The sequence below is a fragment of the Physeter macrocephalus genome, chromosome 12 (genome assembly GCF_002837175.3).
Source record: "Physeter macrocephalus isolate SW-GA chromosome 12, ASM283717v5, whole genome shotgun sequence".
NCBI lineage: Eukaryota > Metazoa > Chordata > Mammalia > Artiodactyla > Physeteridae > Physeter > Physeter macrocephalus.
This window is the reverse complement of record NC_041225.1, coordinates 89,717,967-89,737,436: the sequence shown is the minus strand read 5'-3', so window position 1 is coordinate 89,737,436 and position 19,470 is coordinate 89,717,967. Positions and strand designations below refer to the sequence as shown.

Genomic DNA, 19,470 nt, shown 5'->3' with positions numbered 1-19,470 from the left:
CTCCCTTCCTTTCCTTCTCTCTCTCTCTCTCTCTCTCTCTCACACTGTTTTCATTTTTGTTTGTGTTATATTGTGTTTCCAGCACTTTCATGCTCTGTAGCACTACAAGATGCTCTAGGCTCATCCTGTGTATTTTCTGCCCCAATCCTGCAATCAGCCATTTCTCTAAGGAGCCCTAGTTTCTTTTACTGGAGAATGGTATTAAAAATCAAGATCTGGGCTCTAGATGTATTATTGTTATTTTTAACTGACTAAACAAACACTAAAATTTTCTCAGTTTCTGTTTCTAATGTTGTTAACTATTGATAGGTAGAACCCACATGAACAGAAGTTCTTTGGGATCCTCAGTAATTTTTATAGTGTAAAGAGGTCCTAAGGCCAAGTGGTTGAAAACAACTTATATAGATCTGCCATCTTAAAAGTGTTTTCTATTCCATTTTATAAATATGGTTTATAAACAATGTCATCTCAAGCTCAAACAAAAGGTCAGGACTGCATATATATGGTCAGATGTCACCCATCTGAAATTCTGTAAAGGGCTAAGGATTCAGGACTGAATCTTGGGAAGGAAACATCAGTACACGTCTAATAGCATTAAGTAACCCATCTATAGTCCTATATTTGGCCTGTAACTCTTCAGTAATTTGATATGATTTAGTTTATTTCTTTGTAAAATGTGGTTTCCATTTTCAGTGATGTGTGTAAGAATTCGTTACTAGTGTGTAATCCATCTCTGAATGAATTATTGTTATAAACTTTATGCTTAAGCTATTGAATCAACTCATGAGTAGGACAAGATGAACTGGTTTTCAATATTTTAACATCCCCTGTCTCCTCAAGGAGATGAGGGATTATATAAACTGGAACTTCTAAATAAAGAGAACTTTTTATTTCCTGAATAAATAAATAAATAAATAAATAAATAAATAAATAAACAATGTCATCTCTATATACTTTTGTTTTACTAATCATCACCAGTTTATTAGTGCCTGGCTTCCTGATTTTGAATTCTCATTTTGGCTCATCTCTCATTGTCCTGGAGCATGTCTTTTGGTAGTTTCTTTGCAGAAAAGAGTACTTTCTTGCATATTTGAGAATATTTTTTCATACAAACGGCAGCTTGATTTGGTATAGATTGTCAGAATACTGTGTGTCCTTTTAGGCTCAGCAAATATTGCTCTTTTGTTGTTTAAAGTCACAACGGTCTCTCCTTTTGTGGGTAGCCTGAAATTTACTCCAAGATCCTTATAGGATTTTATATTAATCTAGGAAATCCAAACAATATTGAAATATTACATCTGCCCTTAATCGAATCATTACTGTCAATTTTTATACCAAGATATATTTTATATATGAAAAAAATTTTTTTTTACTCTATTATAGTTAGTACTCTTTTGACTGCAAGTAATAGAAAATGATTTTGGATAGTGTATCAGTTAACTCCTGCTGAGTAGCAGATCACTCCAAAACATATTGGTTTAAAGTAACAACTATTCATTCAGGTCATGATTTTGTGAGTTGGTTGGCTAGTCTGGATTGTGTCAACTCAACTAAACTCTGTGAGACTCTCTCATACGTCTTCAGGTTATCTGAGTGCTGCATAACCTAGGAACCCTTACTCACATATCTGGCACTTGGAAGATTGCCAACCAGGATGACAGGGGTGACTGAACCATGTGTTTCTCATCATCCAGCAGTAGTGCTTAGGCTTCTTCTCCTGAATTTCAAAAGCAGCAAGAGAGGACAAGTCCTATTGCACTAGTGCTTTACAAGTCTCTGCATGCCCCACATATGCTGATATGCCATTGGCCAAACAAGTCATATGGCAAAAAATATGTACATATCTTTACCTTCAATTACAGAGGAGAACGTGGCATTTATTTCTCAGGTACAGTTCCAGAATTTATGGTGATGATTTGTTCAACAGGGTCAAGAGCTTACTCCCAAATTAATCCACAGTAGGGTCATCATTCATCAACTATGTACTTTGGGACAGTCACTCCACTCATCTTCTGAGCCTCGGTTTTCTCATCTGAAAATAATAGTATGTACATCATGAGTTATTGTGAAGATTAGATGAAATAGTGCATGCTAAGGACTTAGCAAGTGTCTGGTACATAGTAATCATCCAATTAATGCTGACAGCCACTAATTCTTAAGTTATTTTATTTAATTATTATTACAAATATGGTAGATCTTGCAGACCATTGCTAAGGAGATTACCAAGGATGTTTAGTGAATTGAGGGTTGCATTCTTCTGACTCACAGTTACTTCATAGTTCCCATGAACTTTCTTTTTTAAATTATTCTCCGTAAAAGGGGAGAGCTATGGTCATTCAGTGTGATTTATCATTTCACTCATTCACTTAGCAAGTATTTATGAACACTTACTTTATGGCAGGTACTATGCTAAAGATATATCAATGGCCAAGATGCACACCCCAGTCTCAATGCCCTTAAAGTCTACTGGTCAATCAGAGAAGTAAAGGGTCATGTAAATACAGGAGTGGGTACTACAAGGATAAAAGGTTCACAGTGCCAGGAAAGAACAAAGGCAGGTGTCCTTAAGCTGGGATCATAAAATGTCCAACAGACAAAGTAAGTAACCAGCTGAGTCCTGGAGGTTAAGTCTGAGTTAGTCAGACAGCATGTGGATGGGGGGTGGGGGAAACAAAGCAATATGCAGAGTTCAGTGGAAGAAAGAATTTCAGGTTGAAGCAACAGCACGCTCTGAAAGAGAGGTAATATGTTATGCTTAAGAAACTGAATTAAAAAACAATAATCATTAACATTCATTATGCACCTATGGTGTTCCAGGCACTCTGCCAAGAACTTTACATGCCTCATCTCATTCTATTCTCACAGAAGCTCAGTAAGTTAGGTAAATGTTCAAGAATCTCCTGCTAGTAAGTGGCATAACAAAAATTTGAGCCAAGGAAGTCTGACTTTGAAGCTCATTCATTAGCCATTACATCATCCTGCCCCTCTGAATAAATTCAGAGTGGTTGAGTGGAATATGTGTGTGTGTGGTGTAGCTTGTGTGTGTGGTGTGTGGTATGGTGTGGTGTGTGGTAGGTACTTGTGTTGGTGTGTGGTGTGGTGTGTGTGGTATATGTATGTATGTGATTGTGTTCATGTATGGTGTGGTGTGGAGGGGATGTGTGTATTGGTGTGGTGTGTGTGGTATGTATATATGGTGTGGGGTGGGGTGGTGTGTGCGTGTGTGTGTGTGTGTGTGTGTGGTGTGTGGTGTGATGGGTGGGGCAGGATGGGAATAAGTGAAGAAATTCAAGCCTAGAGATCATAAAGAACACTGCAGACCCACTGAAGAGTTTAGACTTTACCCTGACAACAATGGAGGAGTAAATGCTGGAACAGGAAAGCCTGAAGCAAGAGGGTGATCATGAGACACCTGTAAGTTACATCCCGGTAGACATAAAAGTCCAGCTCACCAGTAAGTTCTGAGGTAGAGATATAAAAATGTGAATCATAGTCATCCTTAGGAGCAGACAAGTCACCTAGGGAGAGCTAATCAACAAAGGTTTGGACAAAGCCCTGAGGAAGTCAGTAGAATAGGAAGGCTCGGCAAAGGGGAATGTGGATCAGTGGCCAGCAGCCTGGGGTGTGTAGTCACAGAAGAATGGAAGGAAAAGAACCCAGGAATTGAAAGTCAAATCAGTCTAGCTCTTCAAACCTCTCCCAGTGTTAGTATCTGGGGCAGCAACCGACAAGGGTGTGGGTGGTTGGATTCATCTTGGGCTGAGATGCTATTAGGTGAATATCATAGTGGGTGGAAAGGGTAAGGGTATTGGAGGCAGCTGAATAGAGTGATTATATTGATGGACAAGGAGGGAAGAAAAACCTGAAGAGACTGAGAGATAGGAAGAAAGTGGCAGGCTCAAATGATTTGAGTTCCCATTGAGACAGAGAACTGTGACACTGGAATTACATGGGCAAGTGAGCTAGGAGGATGGACATGGTATTTATGGAGGGGATGTTTGAAATCCACATCTCAAAAGAGGTGCACAGTGCAGGTGTGACCAGGGAGCACATAAATGAGATGAAGAAGAGAGTAAAGTCACTAGAGATGAGGAGTCTAAGAACTGAGATGTCAGAGTGCCGAGTGCTGGGCAGTCTTCCTCAGAAGGAAGAAGTCACTGCAATGAGACAGAAGCCAGATGGAGAGGAAAGCTTCCAGCCAGAGCTAAAATCCTCAGTGATTAGGGAAGTTTGGAGAGTAATAACAATGAGGGAGAGAGGTATGTGACCAGACACGTGCTCCTTAAAGGAATGGTGTTTGACAGGACAGAAGGCAAAGTGGTCTGGAAGAAGCAGGACGACCCTCACCTTACCTCTTGGTTCTGAGGGGAGTAAATATGAACACAAGAAGAAAATTTTGCCTTAATCTGCAAAGGGGTATAGAGGGCACATGTTCTCAGGGGTTCTAATAAGGCTAGAAGTAGAAGGAAGGTTCCTAAAACTTTGAGGATAGATGGGAATTTACTTGCCACAAAGCAGTTCAAAGGCAAAACAAAAGAGTTTGAGAGGAAAGTGGGAAAGACTAGATTAGCTAAGGGAATGAGAATCAACTGATGGAGTGAGCTGGACATGGTGGTGAGCAAGGTTGGTAGGGATGTAGATTTCAGGGATGAAACCTTGGAAATCTCTTAGCAGATGAGTCACTCAGTTCAGTTCCTTGATTTCAAGGTTTGACCAATATTGAGGCAGCTGTTCCCAGGGTTTTCCCTTTGTCCTTCTCATAGGACAGCTGCTCCCTCAGCTTCCACAAAAGTATTTCTGGGAGATTGAGGATGTTTATTAAAGTAAACAAGATCATTTCTGACCAAAAATCAGAAACAACCTGAAGGTACCATGAAATGGACTGGTTTGCTCATGTTTTAGAATATTATGCAGCTGCTAAAATGTTTAGGACATATTTGTAATAATATGGGAAAGTGCTTATGCTGGTGTACAAAAAGGAAACGCAACTGCAGTATGATGATGACAATTATGTAAAAACTAAACACTAAAAGGAATATATGCATAGAATTTTCTTTCTTTTTTGAAAATGGAATATATCAAATTATTGTCTTTTTTTGGATGGTGACTCTTCTAGTATTTTTTCTCTTTGCATTCTTCCCTGCATTATATGATTTTCTAATTTTTTATGGTAGGTGTACTACTTTGGTAACAGAATGTGTGACATATTCGGCTGTATGCTGGCATATTCATCATGTTGTAGCTTGAAATTGGCCATAGCAAAAGTATTCACACCACAGAATGCTACCGATTAAAGACTTTTCAGAAAACCAAGTGCTACCAACATATCACTAGCTGTACGTCACCACCAGGAACGCTTGATGAATACTTGGGTAAACCCAGGAGCAGGCAAAGATTTGAGAGACTGAATGTTCCATTTGTCTTTACCCTGATGCAAATCACTAGAGAGGAGAGAAACAACTTGTTCATGTCTCAGCTGAGCAATAGGAAGAAACAAAATCTGTCTCTCAGATATAGAGAGTAAATAATAGCTGCCTCCATTTTGGGTGTGCCCCCCAGGCATGGACAGTGGTCAGCTGTTCGTCCCAAACTGGGAGTGATAATGAAACCACCTTAGTCCCAAACAGTCTTCACTCTTACTCCCCATGTGGTTATCTGTCACTGTCACTGCTTTTCACATGTTGAGTTCTATGGGTTATGTCATTTATTTTTAAAAGATCCAGGTTGGCTCTAATCCTGAATGTGCTGTTTGTTAGGTGAGAGAATGTTTAGCTCAAGTCTCTAAATATAGGCATACCTTGGAGATATTGGGGTTAGGTTCCAGACCACCAAGATAAAGCATATACTGCAATAAAGTGAGTCACACAAATTTTTTGGTTTCCCAGCGCATATTAAAGTTATGTTTATACTATACTATTAAGTGTGCAGTAATATCATGTCTAAAAGAACAATGTACATACCTTAATTAAGAAATACTTTATTGCTAAAAGATGCTAGCTATCATCTGAGCCTTCAGTGAGTTGTAATCTCTTTGCTGGTAGAGGGTATTCCTACATCGTTGATGGCTGCTGACTGATCAAGGTGGTGGTGGCTGTGGAAATTTCTCAAAATAAGACAACAATGAAGTGTGCCACAACGAATGACTCTTCCTTTCATGAACAATATCTCTATAGCATGCAATGTTATTTGATAGCATTTTACCCACAGTAGAACTTTTTTCAAAATTGCAGACAATTCTCTCAAACTCTGCCACTACTTTATCAGCTAAGTTCATGTAATATTCTAAATTCTTTGTCATTTCAACAATCTTCTCAGCATCTTCACCAGGAGTAGATTCCATGTCAAGAAACCACTTTATTTGCTCATCCATAAGTAATTCCGCACCCGTTAAAGTTTTATCCTAAGATTGCAACAATTCAGTCACATTTTTATGCCCCACTTCTAATTCTGGTTCTCTTGCTATTTCCACCACGTTTGCAATTACTTCCTCCACTGAAGCCTTGAACACCTCAGAGTCATCCAGGAGGGTTAGGATCAACTTCGTCCAAACTCCTGTGTATGTTGATATTTTGACCTCTTCCCATGCATGAATAATGAATGTTCTTAATTGCATCTAGAATTGTGAATCCTTCCCAGCAGGTTTTCAATTGACTTTGCACAGATCCATCAAAAGAATCATTATTTATGGCAAATATAGCCTTACAAAATATATTTCTTAAATAATAAGGCTTGAAAGTACAAATTACTCCTTGATCCATGGGCTGCAGGGTGGATGTTGTGTTAGCAGGTATGTTAGCAGGCTTGTTGTACATCTCTATCAGCGTTCTTGGGTGACCAGGTACATTGCCAATGAGTAGAAATATTTTGAAAGAAATCTTTTTTTCTGAGCAGTGGGCTTAAAATATTTAGTAAACAATGTCGTAAACATAAGTGCTGTCATCAGGCTTTGTTGTTCCATTTGGGGACAGGCAGTAGATTTAGTGTAATTATTAAGGGCCCTAGACTCTTCAGAATGGTAAATGAGCATTGGCTTCAACTTAGTCACCAGCTGCATTAGCCTCTAACAAGAGTCAACCTGTCCTTTGAAGCTTGAAGTCTGGCACTGACTACTCCTCTCTAGCTGTGAAAGTCATAGATGACATCTTCTTCCAATAAAGCTGTTTCATCTACATTGAAAAATCTGTTGTTTGGTGTAGCCACCTTCATGAATTGTCTTAGCTAGATCTGGATAACTTGCTGCAGCTTTTACATCAGCAGTTGCTGCTTCCCCTTGTACTTTTGTTATGGAGATGGCTTCTTACCTTACCTCAAGAGCCAACTTCTGCTAGCTTCAAACTTTTCTTCTGCAGCTTCCTCACCTCTCTCAGTCTTCACAGAATTGAAGAGAGTTAGGGCCTTACTCTAGATTAGGGATTGGCTTAAGGGAATGTTATGGCAGCTTTGATCTTCTATTCAGACCACTAAAACTTTCTCCAGATCAGCAATAAGGCTATTTCTCTTTCTTATTATTCATGTGTTCACTGGAGTAGCACTTTCAATTTCCTTCAAGAACTTTACCTTTGCATTCACAACTTGGCTAACTGTTTGAGGCCTAGCTTTTGGTCTATCTCAGTTTTCAACATGTCTTCCTCATTAAGCTTAATCATTTCTAGCTTTCGATTTAAAGTGAGAGATGTGTGACTGTTCTTCCACTTGTACACTTAGAGGCCATTGTAGGGTTATTAACTGGCCTAATTTCAATATTCTTTTGTCTCAGGGAATATGGAGAGGGAAAGAGATGGGGGAATGGTCAGTTGGTGGAGCAGTCAGAGTACACACATTTTTTGATAAAGTTTGTTGTCTTATATGAGCACCATTTGTGGTACCCCAAAACAATTACAATAGTAACATCAAAGATCACTGATGACAGATCACCACAGAAATATGATAATAATGAAAAAAATTGAAAAGTGAGAAAAGTGAACAAATGCTATTGGAAAAATGGTGCCTATAGACTTTCTTGATGCAGGGTGGCCACAAACCCTCAATTTGTAAAAATGCAATATATGCAAAGTGCAATAAAATGAGCTTTACCTGTACTCAGATACCTGACAGAACAGAAATAGTTTCATCACCGACAATTAAAAAAATTAATGAAGCAGTGGCATTGTTGAAAGCCAAGAGTGAGAAATAGTCAAAGAAAAATTACTGAGTTATTTAATCTAGTTGCCCAGTTGTAAAACTTTTTTTTAATATACTGTGTAGCTACTCAGAACAGAAGACTCTGAAGAACCACTTCCCTCTCTTGCCACATTCACCACACCTGTGAAAATTAACTGGCTGTTTAATTGTGGTCAGAAAGTATCTACTTACATTCTTTCCACTTCAAATGAGCATGGATGTGGAAGTGGAGAACTATTGTTTCAGAAATACAGTATGTGGTAAAGAGAAGGAGAGAAAGATAAGATTTAGTTTTATGAGGCTATATGCTAAGGAAATTTTTTTCAGGATATAAGAGACTTGGTCACATTATCTGACTGAAGGGATAGAAAAACTGGAAGAGGGACTTCCCTGGTGGTCCAGTGTAAAGAGTCCACCTTACAATGTCAGGGGCACAGGTTCGATACCTGGTCAGGGAACAAAGATCCCACATGCCGTGGGGCAAATAAGCCCACGAGCCACCACTACTGGGCTTCCGCGCCTCAACTAACTAGAGAACCTATGTGCCACAGACTATAAAGCCCACACACTCTGGAGCTCACGTGCCACAACTAGAGAAGAAGAAAAAATAAAAACCCGCATGCCACAACTAGAGAGAAGCCCGTGCACCACAACGAAGAGCTTGCGCACCACAACTAAGACCCTATGCAGCCAAAAAGAATAAAAAAGAAAAACTGGAAGATATGAGACAGGGGTTGATGGGTGGAGCAAGGTTTTGAAGGCGGTATATGATAGGCTGTGAGCCCAAGTAAAAGGTTTGGCCCTGGAGCAGAAGAAGAGCACTATCTTTCTCTGAAACAGGAGAGAAGAATGAGTAGATGTACAAAAGTATGGAGAGAATCTGAGATATCCATGCTGGAAGTTCTTGATGTTCTCAGTGAAGTAGGAGGCAAGGTCATTTACAGAAAGAAGTGAGAAGGTTCTGGAATGTACAACAGGCAATGTGAGAGGGAGCAATGAGGCCCCAACTGAAATAGCTTTGCAGCTATGCATACATGATAATGAACAAACCACAGAAATTTGCAGAGCCCTATATAGTTCACAAAGTATCATTCACACATTTTATATTTCTTTATTTGCACAATAGTCCTGTACACCTGCAGGTATAATATCTAATTTCACATGAAGAATACAACCAGAGAGATTAAGAAATTTACCTACACAACTAGTAACTGGTGGAGCCAAGAGTCAAATCCATATTTTCCAAATCCAAATTCTGTGTATTTTCATGCTACCAGGGTATTTTCCAACTGGGTTCTGAGCTGTATTGGAGTTCTGAAGAGTTTCCACTGGCTGGCTGGGGTTTGGGGAAAACTAAAGAGTCTTGCCTCCTAATCCCCTGCTTCAACTAGAGTATCAACTTTCTTTCAAGCATCCCACTCTCCATGTCAACCCAACTGCCCCAAAGTATTCAGAGCTGCACAGGCAAAATGATTGTGCCCAGTGAAAAGAAGAGGTATCCATGGATTTTATAATCAACTGATATCCACAGTTCCCAGAAAAGTACTACACCATCTGGTTGCACATGACAGGAAGCGTCACAGATGAAGAGGGTATAGCCTTGTACATATCCTTCTACCCCCCAACTCTCACCATTCCACTCCTTGACCCCAAGCCTTAGCAGCTGTCAGAATAGTTGCCCTAACAAATTAGTCTAAAACCTCAGGCTCTTTTCAAAACAAAGTGTTATTTCTCACTCACAGTGTAAGTCCCAGATCCTGCTCCTCACAATCAGAAACTTGTGTAATGAAGGTTCTGCTATCTTGTAGCTGCACCATCTGGAGTATTTCCAATGCACCACAGAAGTGGCAGAGAGGGATGGACAAGGCACCCCTGACTGGAAGTAATATGTCACTTCTGCTTACATTCCTGTTTGCCAGAGATCACTAATAGGACCCCATCTGACTGCAAGGGAGACCAAGACATGAAAGGGAACACACGGAGTTTAGATTAGTACTCACTGTTCTGATTCGGAAACCCCTAACTTAAGAGAGTAAGTACAGCTTTTTTACTTGAATATTCAAGGCTCCCCTAGTTTGACCAGAGTGTGTAGCAAACAGCCCACACATGACTTCACTTCTGCAAAACTCACCCACTCATTTCAATGCCTAGATCTCAGCCCCTGATTTTTTTCCTCCTGAAACACCCTCCCTCTCTACTTATCCAACCTCTATCTTTCTTTAAGATTCAGATAAAATATCACCTCTTTCATGAATATCCCAGACTCTCCATCCTTCACAAGTTCCCTCCTCTAATGGGAGCTGGAGAAGGTGCTGTATACAATGTTGTCATCCCCAATCAATTGCCTGGTGCCTGACCAAACTGTGGACTGGGTTATAGCCATGCAAAGGAAGTCTGTTGTGTGGGTGTGCCACTGCCTAAGTGTGTACACTCAGGGAGAATGAAGGAATAGAAAAGAGTGAAATTCAGCCCCATGGTCAGCTCTTTAGCAGTTAAATAGATCCCAGATATTTTCAGAGCACCTACCACATATTAGGCACAGTGCCAGTCTCTATGGAAAAGCCAGGTAACATGATATATTGTCCATGCCCTCATAGAGCTGCTCATTACACAGAGCATGACTCCTCCTGGTTCTCCATACCCAGTCAGTTGCCAAGTTCTGTTGATTCACAAATGACTCTCATGTCTATATTCACATCTCTATTCTAAGGACTACTGCCCTGAGTGAGCTCCTTATCATTTTTTCTTTATTTGTTTGAATGATTCTAGTCATCTAATTGTTCTCCTTGACATTCTGGGGAAATACCTGTTCAAAATTCCTGTTCTAGTATCCAAGGCTTTACCAGATAACCCCAGGTGCACCTCTCTGAGGTTATCTTTCACACTCTTATCACACACCATCGATCCCACATTCCAGCTAGTCAGAGAAATTAGTGACCCCAGTGGAGCTATTTCCTCACCTTGGAATTTCCACTCCTAGAAACCTCTGCCTTTAGAAAATCCTGCCTATCCTTGAAAGTTGAGTGCAAATAGCAGTGCTTCATCACTACCACTACCACCATCTTCATGGCCACCACTAATTTCACTACAATTACCACAGCAGCTTCCACTACCACCACTACCTCTACCTCCATCACCACCATCACTATGACCACAACCACCACCATCATCATCACCACCATTTCTATCACCACCACTCCCATCATCACTGCCACTACCACTAACACAATCACTACCATTATCACCACCACCATCACCATCATGGATATCCCCACCACAGAAGAGTTTAGAAGTCACAAGCTATGAATGTTATTTAGTTTAAGAGCCAACCACCACACATGGAGATGTCAGAGATTACTGTGGTCATTGGTTGTTAATGAATACCCTTCCTGATTGATGGACCATTTTGTATCTAACTGGAAAATTAAAGAAACAAAAGCTTTGGTTCAGTTTTCTAGATATTTCACCCAAATAAATTCCATAGCCTATCTTTATTTTAATTTAAAAAAAATATATGGAATACTTAGAACAATTTTTGACTCTTGTTTTTCAACTTGAGTCCTTCCATTTGGAAAACTGTGACTTTTTTTCCTCCTACCACCCTATAATTAAATCAACACTAACAGCATTATCAATCACAAATATGCTTTAAGGAGCTATTTGCACACAATGCTATCTGCACATGGTATGGGTTATCTTAGGCATAGCCCTGAAAACACAGTGTCAAGAGAGAGCACTACTGTTAAGAGTTGGAAGACCTAGGTTCTAGAACTGGTTTTGCCTCTAACATGTGGTATAACCAGAGTAACTCTCTGTCCCTCTGTGAGCTTGCTCCTCATCTGCAGAAAGAGAGCTTTGAACTGGATCATTGCTAACGTCCCAGGATTCTAAGGCAAAACTCTTAGGCCTCATTTTATTATTCCACAGGTAAATCCAGTTATCAAAGGAGCTAGTCATGAATTTTATCCAATTAAAAGCCAAAGCACATTGACCAAACAGCCCATATGCTAGGTTGCTGAGGTGTTACATATCTAACAGAAACTGTCAGTCATAATGCCCCAAAGACTTAGAATTACCATCCTACCAAATACAAGGCAGAGACAGATTCTGCAGATGCTACAGATAAACAAACTAAGTGGCTTCAGATTCTTGTCTATACTTCACAGGTGTTAAGGTCTCTGATTCCCAATGTCCACCCTCATAGCCCTTTTTCAGTGTCTCTAACCAGCAGTCTTGAGTTTGTTGAGAATTCCACAGGCAGGTTAAGAGTAGATCAGATTCATTCTGCTCCAAGCTTAATGATGGAGAAAATCTAGCTAAAAGAACATAGCTTACAGTTGCCATTCACAAACCCTCGGGTCCTTTCCATTGCCCAAGCTCTAACTCCCAAGATCTGTGAGATTTTTGCTGCATAGATATTATGCACAGATGGTAAATTAAAATTCTCAATATTCAGGTAAATCTTTTCTCTGCTCTATGGAAACTCATGCAGGAGGAAATGGAGGATGAAATTGTGAGGAGGAAGAGAATCAGGATTAAACACTAGCTCATTGTAAATCATAAAAATGAACCTATGACACATCTTCACCCTTTCTCCTGTTGCCTCCTCCTTTGAACTTTTTTTTTTTGAGAATAAGTTTTTTCTTTTCTCTTATTCTAATTGAGGTATACTTGATTTACAATATTAGTTTCAGGTGAACAACATAGTGATTCTTATTTATTTTATATCTAGTGGCTTGTACCATGTTGCTGTCCCCCTTTCCTTCTCACCACTGGAAACCACTAGTTTGCTCTCTGTATCTGAACGTCTGTTTCTTTTCTGTTGTATTTGTCCATTTGTTTTATTTTTTAGATTCTGCATGTAAATGATAACATACAGTATCAATATTTCTCTGATTTATTTCACTAAGCATAATACCATCCAGGTCCATCTATGTTGTTGCAAATGGCAAAATTTTCATTCTTTTTTATGGCTGAGTAGTATTCCATTCTGTGTGTGTGTGTGTGTGTGTGTGTGTGTGTGTGTGTGTGTGTATAAATGCCACATATTTTTTATCCATTCATCTGTTGACACTTAGGTTGCTTCCATATCTTAGCTATTGTAAATAATACTACTATAAACATTGGGGTGCATATATCTTTACAAATTAGTGCTTTCATTTTCTTTGGATATATACCCAGGAGTGGAATTACTGGATATATAGTAGTTCTATTTTTAGTTTATTGAAAAACCTCCATACTATTTTCCACAGTAGCTGCATGAATTTCATTCCTGCCAACAGTTTACAAGGGTTCACTTTTCTCCACATCCTTGCCAACATTTGTTTTTTGTGATCTTTTTGAAGATAGCCATTCTGACAGGTGTGGTTTTAATGTGCATTTCTCTGATGATTAGTGATGTTTAGTATCTTTTCATGTGCCTGTTGGCCATCTAAATGTCTTCTTTGGAAAAAGTCTATTCAGGTCTTCTGCCAATTTTTTAATCAGGTTGTTTGGGGTTTTTTTTATTTTAAATTGTATGAGTTGTTTACATATTTTGGATATTGACCCCTAATAAGTCATATCATTTGCAAATATTTTCTCCCATTCAGTAAGTGGCCTTTTGTTTTGTCAATGATTTCCTTTGATGTGCAAAAGCGTTTTAGTTTGATATAGTTCCATTTGTTTATTTTTGTTTTTGTTTCCTTTGCCTTAGGAGACAGATCAAAAAAATATTGTTACAATTTATATCAAACAGTGTTCTGCCTATGTTCTCTTCTAGGATTTTTATGTATCCAGTCCTACATTTAGGTTTTTAATACATTGTGAGTTTATCCTTGTAGATGGTGTGAGAAAATGTTCAAACTTCAACCTTTTACTTGTAGCTGTCCAGTTTTCCCAGCACTGCTTATTGAAGGGACTGTCTTTTCCCCATTCTATATTCTTGCCTCCTTTGTCATAGATTAATTGACCTATGGTGTGTGGGTTTATTTCTGGGCTCTCAATTCTGTTCCATTGATCTATGTGTCTTTTTTGTGTCAGTACCATACTGTTTTGTTTAATATAGCTTTGTACTATAGTCTGAAATCAGGGCACATGACACCTCCAGCCCTGTTTTTCTTTCTCAAGATTGTTTTGGCTATTAGGGGTCTTTGTGTTTCTACACAAATTTTAAAGTTATTTGTTCTAGTTCAGTGAAAAATGCCTTTGGTACTTTGATAGGGATTGCATTGCCTCTGTAGGTTGCCTTGGGTAGTGTGGTCATTTTAACAATAGTAATTCTTCCAATCCATGAACCCAATATATCTGTCCATCTGTTTGTGTCATCTTCAATTTCTTTCATTAGTGTCATAGTTTTCTGAGTACAAGTCTCTTATTTCCTTAGTTAGGATTATTTTGAGGTATTTTATTCTTTTTGATGTGATGGTAAATGAGATTGTTTCCTTAATTTCTCTTTCTGATAGTTCGTTGTTAGTATAGAAATACAATAGATTTAATATATATTAATTTTGTGTCCTGCAACTTTACTGAATTCTTTGATGAGCTCTAGTAGTTTTCTCGTGGCATCTTTTGGATTTTCTATGTAGAGTATCATGTCATTTGCAAACTATGATAGTTTTACTTCTTCCTTCCCAGTTTGCATTCCTTTTATTTCTTTTTCTTGTCTGATTGCTGTGGCTAAGACTTCCAATACCATGTTGAATAAAAGTAGCAAGAGTGGGCATCCTTGTCTTGTTCCTTATCTTAGGGGAAACACTTTTAGCTTTTCACTGCTGGGTATGATGTTAGCTGTGGGCTTATCATATATGGCCTTTATTATGTTGAGGTATGTTCCCTCTATACCTACATTGTGGAGAGTTTTTTTAATCATAACTGAATGTTGAATTTTGTCAAAAGCTTTTTCTACTGGCCTGCTGGTGTGTGGGTTTGGTCCTGCCATGGCAGGCTGCAGGGCTGCCATTGTCCTGGGGCTTGTATGCACCTGCTGGTGAATGAGCTTGTCCCAAGGCTAGAGCAGGCTAGCTGGTGGGCAGTGCCAGGTCCCAGGAGATTCTGGGGCTGGTGCATGCCCACTGGTTGGTGGAGCTGGGTCCTGAGGTCTATGACTGCAAAGCCCTGGGGGTTTCAGGTCTAGTGTCTACACACTGGTGTGTGGGGGTGGGTCCTGCACACTCTGGGCAAGGCTGTGTCCAAGGGTGGCTGTGGGCTCAAGGAATCTTAAGGCAGCCTGTCTGCTGGTAGCATGTAAGGGCTGTTTCCCTGTCTAGTTAATTGCTTGGCTTGAGACATCCCAGTACTGGTGCCGACAAGCTGATGGGTGGGGACAGGGATGGGTCCTGAGGCTAATAAGCTAGAGGGAGGATTCCCAAATGGCACCTGCCAACACCAGTGTCCACACCATAGAATAAACTCCCCAAAATGGATGCTGCCAGTGTCTGTGTCCACGGATGAGCTCCAATTGCCTCCTGCCTCTCCAGGAGACTCTCCAAGATCAGCACGTAGGTCTGACCCAGGCTCTTTTCAAATTACTGCTTCTGCCTTAGGTCCCAGAGCTTGTGAGATTTTGCATGTGCCCCTTAAGAGTGAAGCCTCTATTTCCCCCAGTCCTTTGTGACTCCCAAAAATAAGGCCACTGGACTTCAAAGCCAAATGTTCTGGGGTGCTCATCCTCCTGGTGCAGGACCCCAAGGCTGTGGAGTCTGATATGGGGTTCAGATCCCTCACTCTTTGGGGAGGACTTCTACAATTGTAATTATTCTCCCATTTGTGGGTCACTCACCCATGCTACAGTCTTGGCTGTACCATGACTCTGCCCCTCCTACCAGTCTCATTGTTATTCCTTGTTTATATCTTTAGTTGTAGAAAATCTTCTCTGGTAGGTTCCAGGCTTTTTCATCAATACTTGTTCTGTAAATTGTTGTAATATGGTGTGCTCATGAGAGGAGCTGAGCTCAGGGTCTTCCTACTCCACCATCTTGGGAACACCCCCACTGATTTTGCACTCTTAAAGGGCCTCAGGCCCAGATACACAGTCTGTGCCATCTATTGCATACCTCACATTGATGATATGATTTATTTCTCACTAAGGTATTAGAAACAAATTTAGTTTACCACACATAAAATAACATTGCCTGTAGATGACAAGGAGTAGTTGAAGACTCTTAATCAGGAATTTTCTTATTTTGATAGATTTAATTCCATTTCCCCTTTTCTCAGCAACTCCAGATTTCTTTCATGGTATCCCTTCTGTGTAAATTTGTTTTCCACTTAATTCTTGGAAAGAACCCCCCAGACAAAGGTAATCACACTGACATGGTAGGTTAAGACAGACAGTCTTTGATAGGATCTGTTGATCTGTGAGATTGATCTTATGAACCAGATTATGGAGGACCCTATTTATCATCCAGGGAATAGGGTTCTGATCCTGTAAGTCAGGCAATTCTAAGTGGTCTTTGGAGACCCCCTCATCCCCCAACAAGGAGCTGTCACAGATGGGTAGGTGTCGGGATTGGGTGGGGATCTGTGCCTCCAGTGTGGAGTGATAGATGAACATCAGTTTCTGCATACAGGTGGCCCAATTTTTCAGAGAATAGGAGTCTGAGTTACAGAGATACTTTATCCAGAACTGGATTCTCTTGATCTGTCCATAACTCTTTTGAAATTGGGTTAAAATGTCCCCAGCTCCCATTTTCTAACACCTCTCTATATCTGCATTGTTCAACTAAGTTATAACAAAGGTTTTTTTCTTTTTAAATTTTTATTGGAGTAAAGTTGATTTACAATATTGTGTTAGTTTCAGGTGTACACCAAAGTGAATCCGTTATACATATACATATATCCACTCTTTTTTTTAGATTTTTTTTTCCCAATAGGCCATTACAAAATATTGAGTAGAGTTCTCTGTGCTATACAGTAGGTTCTTATTAGTTATCTATTTTATATATAGTAGTGTGTATATGTCAATCTCAATCTCCCAATTTATCTCTCCCCCACTTATACCCTGGTAACCAAAGTTTGTTTTCTACATCTGTGACTCTACTTCTGTTTTGTAAATAAGTCCATTTGTACATTTTTCTAGATTCCATATATAAGTGATATCATATGACATTTGTATTTCTGTGTCTGACTTACTTCACTCAGTATGACAATCTCTAGGTCCATCCATGTTTGATGCAAAGTTCTTTTTTATGGCTAATATTCCATTGTATATATGTACCACATCTTCTTTATCCATTCTTCTGTTGGTGGACACAACATAACTCATCCAAGGTGTTTGTGTCTGTGTGTGTGTGTGTGTGTGTGTGTGTGTGTGTGTGCATGGCAGAATTTTCTTGAGTTTTGGGGCACTGTGGATTTATCCATTATTAGAATGCTTGACTTTCTTTATTCCTGTAAATACTCCCTTCACGTATTTCCTTCCTCTATAATTTTCTGAATACTTATCCCTCTGAAGATCCCTGAAACTAGATTCTACAGTCTTCATTTCACAATTTAACTTTCTACTTCTACACACTATGGCTGCTCACTTCTGTGTATCCTTGAACTCATCAGTGGGCTATACTAATAATCATCAGTCACAAAACACAATAACTATTAAAGATTTTGAAATATCCCACTCTCCATTCACCAATATGCCAGAGAGAAGGTGAATAAATACAGATTTTTATATCATCAATCTTAATAATTACAACATTCTCCTTAGATGGCAGAAGTAACTACATATGTTTAGCTCTTTTTTTTTTTTTAATATCTTTCTTGGAGTATAATTCCTTTAAAATGGTGTGTTAGTTTCTGCTTTATAACAAACTGAATCAGTTATACATAAAAATATGTTCCCATATCTCTTCCTTCTTGCATCTCCCTCCCTCCCACCCTCCCTATCCCACGCCTCTAGGTGGTCACAAAACCCTGAGCTGATCTCGCTGTGCTATGTGGCTGCTTCCCACTAGCTATCTATTTTATGTTTGGTAGTGTATATATGTCCATGACACTCTATCACTTTGTCACAGCTTACACTTCCCTATCCCCATATCCTCAAGTCCATTCTCTAGTAGGTCTATGTCTTTATTCCCATCTTACCCCTAGGTTCTTCATGACACTTTTTTTCTTAGATTCCATATATATGGGTTAGCATACGGTATTTGTTTTTCTCTTTCTGACTTACTTCACTCTGTATAACAGACTGTAGGTCCATCCACCTCACTACAAATAACTCAATTTCGTTTCTTCTTAAGGCTGAGTAACATTCCATTGTATATATGTGCCACATCTTCTTTATCCATTCATCCGATGATGGACACTTAGGTTGCTTCCATCTTCCTCAATGGTGAAAAACTGAAAGCATTTCCACTAAGATCAGGAACAAGACAAGGTTGCCCACTCTCACCACTCTTATTCAACATAGTTTTGGAAGTTTTAGCCACAGCAATCAGACAAGAAAAGGAAATAAAAGGAATCCAAATTGGAAAAGAAGTAAAGCTGTCACTGTTTGCAGATGACATGATACTATACTTAGAGAATCCCAAAGATGCTACCAGAAAACTACTAGAGCTAATCAATGAATTTGGTAAAGGAGCAGGATACAAACTTAATGCACAGAAATCTCTGGCATTCCTATAAATAATGATGAAAAATCTGAAAATGACATTAAGAAAACACTCCCATTTACCATTGCAACAAAAAGAATAAAATATCTAGGAATAAACCTACCTAAGGAGACAAAACACCTCTATGCAGAAAATGATAAGACACTGATGAAAGAAATTAAAGATGATACAAATAGATGAAGAGATATACCATGTTCTTGGATTGGAAGAATCAACATTGTGAAAATGACTCTACTACCCAAAGCAATCTACAGATTCACTGCAATCGTTATCAAACTACCACTGGCATTTTTCACAGAACTAGAACAAATAATTTCACAATTTGTATGAAAACACAAAAGACCGAGATAAACCCACACACATATGGTCACCTTATCTTTGATAATGGAGGCAAGAATATACAGTGGAGAATAGGCACCCTCTTCAATAAGTAGTGCTGGGAAAACTGGACAGGACCAGTAAAAAGTATGAGATTAGAACACTCCCTAATACCATACACAAAATAAACTCAAAATGGATTAAAAATCTAAATGTAAGGCCAGAAACTATCAAACTCTTAGAAGAAATCATAGGCAGAACACTCTATGACATAAATCACAGAAAGATCCTTTTTGACCCACCTCCTAGAGAAATGGAAATAAAAACAAAAATAAACAAATGGGACCTAATGAAACTTAAAAGCTTTTGCACAGCAAAGGAAACCATAAACAAGACAAAAAGACAA

General features: G+C 39.2%; 2 protein-coding genes across 4 annotated transcripts in view; one reads left to right on the top strand and one right to left on the bottom strand.

Moving 5' to 3' along the window:
* POLE4 (DNA polymerase epsilon 4, accessory subunit) overlaps window positions 1-19,470 on the bottom strand; it is a 266,067-nt gene that overhangs the window by 81,599 nt on the left and 164,998 nt on the right. For all 3 annotated transcript variants that reach the window (XR_008618925.1, XR_008618926.1, XR_008618927.1), the window contains one exon: window positions 1,851-2,032. The gene's annotated coding sequence lies outside the window, so the exon portion shown is untranslated. The remainder of the gene's footprint in view (window positions 1-1,850; window positions 2,033-19,470) is intronic.
* Window positions 1-19,470, top strand: part of TACR1 (tachykinin receptor 1) — a 278,221-nt gene that overhangs the window by 186,132 nt on the left and 72,619 nt on the right. The window lies entirely within an intron of this gene.